Source organism: Apium graveolens, chromosome 2, assembly GCF_009905375.1.
Source record: "Apium graveolens cultivar Ventura chromosome 2, ASM990537v1, whole genome shotgun sequence".
In the NCBI taxonomy this organism is placed as follows: domain Eukaryota; kingdom Viridiplantae; phylum Streptophyta; class Magnoliopsida; order Apiales; family Apiaceae; genus Apium; species Apium graveolens.
In genome coordinates this window covers 40610931-40615355 of record NC_133648.1, presented here as the reverse complement: position 1 = coordinate 40615355, position 4425 = coordinate 40610931, and positions in this window count along the sequence as shown.

Genomic DNA, 4425 nt, shown 5'->3' with positions numbered 1-4425 from the left:
CCTTTTTCTAAACACTTTAGAAATAATTCTCTCTCTTGATTTAATTTCCAAAAATTAAATCATTTAATTAATAATATTAAGAACTTTTCTTAATTAATTTATAATCAATTAAATCTCATTTAATCAATTATTAAATTTTCTAATTAATTATTTATTTCATAAATAAATAATTATTAGCCATTATTAATTAATTCCTCCACCATTAAATCATTCTCTTTTTATGGTGTGACCCTGTAGGTTCAATATTAAGCCGGTAGTAGAAATAAATAATAATAAAACTATTTTATCATTATTTATATAAATTCTCTAATTTATTAAATATGATTAATTAATTAATCACATTTATTCTACATCGTGAGAGATACTTCTCAGCATATCGCGACTATCCGGATAATATGAATTCACTGCTTAGAATACCAAGAACCTATTCAGTGAATAGTTACCGTACAATTCACTCCTTCTACCCTACAATGTCCCGATTAAATACAAGGCATGGATCTCGTGTCAAGCCTATCTAATTCAATCACTTGCTTACCATTTACTATACGTATTTCTATGCAAATTAGAAACTCCTTTCTAATTTCATTCACTCTGGCCAGAGATTCCTGAACTAGCATAAGTGGATCAGTCTTGAACATTCGCTTTCTTCACTGGAAGGGGTAGATCCTTTATTGATCATACACTATCTTCGTGTACAAATTCCTATACCCAGAAGAACCCTAATAATTGTTCCTGGAGACTAAGAACTAAACCAAAGCATAGTTCAGTGTACACAAGATGACTATGCTGACCTCAAGTCTAAGGATACTTGTACAACTATCACTATGTGAACAGCTGCTGACACGTGAGTGAACTCCATCAGTTGTTCAGCTGTGCGAGTCATGTTCAGTGAACTTATTCCATAATAAGCACCTACATACTAGCTATAGTGTCACCACACAAATGTCTATGAGAACAGACATCCTTCATAATGAAGCAAGTATAGTATGTACCGATCTTTGCGGATTATTAATTACCAGTTAGTAATTCTATGACCAGGAACTATTTAAGTTTAGAGTTATCATCTTTTTAGGTCTCACTATTATGATCTCATCATAATCCATAAAAAGCTTTACTCTAAACTATGGTATATCTTATTTAAACACTTAAATAGATAAAGCCCGTAATAAAAACAAAACAAGTCTTTATTAATATCAATGAAATCAAAACAGATTACATAAAAGTTATTCCTAAATCCTAATACATGATTGGACTTAGGACATATTCCTTTCAATCTCCCACTTGTACTAAAGCCAATCACTCTGGTATCTAATACCCATCTTGTCTTTATGACGATCAAAGTGACTTTCATAAAGTAGCTTTGTGAGTGGGTCTGCTATGTTGTTATGTGTGTCAACTCTAATTCAATACAATACAAGAAATGTTATCGCGCTCCCACTAACCCTTTTGTAGACCCATGGTTCATCTTTGTTTTTGATAAAATCAAACTCTTTGATTGTCTCATCAAAATGAATGTTCCATCTTTCGAGAAGCTTGCTTTAAACCACATATGGTTCGCAGTAGCTTACACACTAGGTTTTCATTTCTCTTAGAAAGAAAACCATCTGGCTAATTGCCAGATCTCATAGTTGTAGTAAGCAGCAATCGCAAGCAAAATCCGAACTGATTTTAACAGGGCTATAGGTAAAAGGTTTCATCAAAGTCAATCTATTGCCTTTGTTTGAATCCTTTTGCCACAAGCCTGGCCTTATAGGTCTCCACCTGACCATCTGCTATAATCTATCTTTTGTATACCGTATACATAGATTCCATTCTGGATTTCATGGCACTATGCCATTTCTCTGAGTCAACACTACTCAAGCCTCATTATAGGTCACAGGGTCGTCATCATCAATGATCGACAACTCATTGTCATTCTCAATGACAAGGCCATATTACCTCTCAGGTTGGCGAGACACTCTCCCTGATCTATGAATGGGCTATTCCACAAAAGGTTGTTCAGTCATAACAGGTGTTTCCACTTGATCCGTAGTAGTTTGTGCTTCTTGAACTTCATCAAGTTCAATTTTGCTCCCACTGTTTCCTTCAAGGATAAACTCCTTTTCCAAGAAAGTAGCATGTCTGGAGACAAACACCCGATGATCGGTGCAAAAGTAATACCCTAAAGTCTCTTTAGGATATCCCACAAAACTATATTTTACGGATCGATATTCCAGCTTATTTGGGTCAACTTACTTGACATAAGCTGGACATCCCCAAATCTTAACGTGTTTAAGACTCGGTTTCCTTTCTTTCCATATCTCATACGAAGTTTGAGGAACAGATTTTGGAAGACACCTTATTCAGTAAATATGCTGAGGTTTCCAATGCATAACCCTATAGGAATACTGGAAGATTTGCATAGCTCATCATGGACCGAACTATGTCTAACAAAGTTCGATTTCTCCTTTCAGATACCAATCTGGAGGAGTCCACTGGGAGACTATACCATTTACTTTGAGATAATCTAGAAACACTCCATTAAAGTATTCACCACCTCGATCTGATCGAAGAGTTATAATACTATGTTTGGTTGTTTCTCCACTTCATACTTATATTCTTTGAACTTTTCAAAGGCCTCAGACTTGTGTTTCATCAAACACATATCCGAATCCAGATCTATCATCTATGAAAGTAATGAAGTATGAAAATACACCCATGGCTTGCTTAGACATTGGTCCACATACATCTGTGTGTACCATTCCTAGCAAATTTGCAGCCCTCTCTCCATGTCTACTAAATGGAGACTGCAGTGCCACTATAAAGTGAGATTTCATCATCCCTTATCTTTTATTAGTTTGTTCAATCTGAAATAAATTATGTCACATACATACATACCATTATTTAAAGCACCACGTCCATAAAGAATATTATCTCTAAGAATAGAACATTCATTATTCTCAATAATAAATGAAAATCCAGCCAAGTCTAACATGGGAATAATATTCCTCACAATCGAGGGAACAAAATAACAATTATTTCAAACAATAGTCTTGCCCGTAGGCATATGTAAATGAAATGATTCTACATCTTCAACAGCAACTCTTGCTCTATTTCCCATCAGTAGAATCACCTCATCTTCCTCAAGAGTCCTACTTCTCCTTGGTCCCTGCAACAAATTGCAGATTTGAGAACCACAGGCGGTATCTAATACCCAAGTAGAAATTTGATTTAATGACATATTCATTTCTATCATGAACATACCTGAATCAGAAGCGGTAGTCTCACTACCCTTCTTCTTCTTCAATTCTGTAAGGTAAACCTTGCAGTTCCTCTTTCAGTGCCCCACCTTGTTACAGTGAAAGCAAACAACTTTGCTCTTGGGGTCTTCAGCTTTTGGTGGAACCGGCATTTTCTCACCTACTTTCTTCTTCTTGGAAGAGTTCCTCTTCCTTTTCTTAGGATTGGAACCTTCACCAATTAGAAGAACAGAACTCTTCTTAGGGGGAAAATTCGATTCCGCAGTCTTCAACATGTTGTGGAGTTCAGGCAGGCTGACATCCAACTTATTCATGTGAAAGTTCATAACAAACTGCGAGAACGAACTCGGAAGCGATTGCAAGACAAAGTCTTGGCTCAGCTCCCCATCCATGGCAAAACCAAGTTGTCCAAGATGTTCAATCAAATTGATCATCTTAAGTACATGGTCATTCACAGATGATCCCTCTGACATCCTACAACCGAACAACTCCTTCGATATCTCATATCGAGCTGTCCTCCCTGCCACATCATACAACTCTTGTAGATGCATGAGGATAGTTTGAGCATCCATATGCTCATGTTGCTTCTGTAGCTCAATATTCATGGAAGCTAGCATGATGCATTGAGCAACATTTGCATCATCTATCCACTTACGATACACAACATGTTCATCATTATGTGCATCACTAGCAGGTTCAGTAGGCTTAGGTGAGTCAATCACGTATTCTAGCTTCTCAATCCTGAGAACAATTCTCAAGTTTCGAAGCCAGTCAGCATAATTAGGACCAGTCAATTTGTGAGCATCTAGTATGCTCCTGAGTGACAGTGTAGAAGATATAACGTACAAAGTAAATCTGTAAATGATAAACACATAACAACACTTAGCAAATATTTGATTTCATTTCAAAACACTATATGAATCGGGTCTTTATTCATAAGTGGCTCCCACTAGTTTTCCTAATTTATTCAACCCCCTACGTGAAAAATTAAGCATTCATAATGCTAGTGGGAATAGGGATCCTACATTCCATTACACGACCCCGGCTGTAGCACGAACCGCCATGTAATGTTCAATAGGCAGACAACTCTTGTCAATTACATCTCATGTTATTCCCTAATCAAACTTTAGCCTCTTGAATAATTGAGTCTCGGCTGTAGCACGACAAACTCAATATTCTAAGTCAA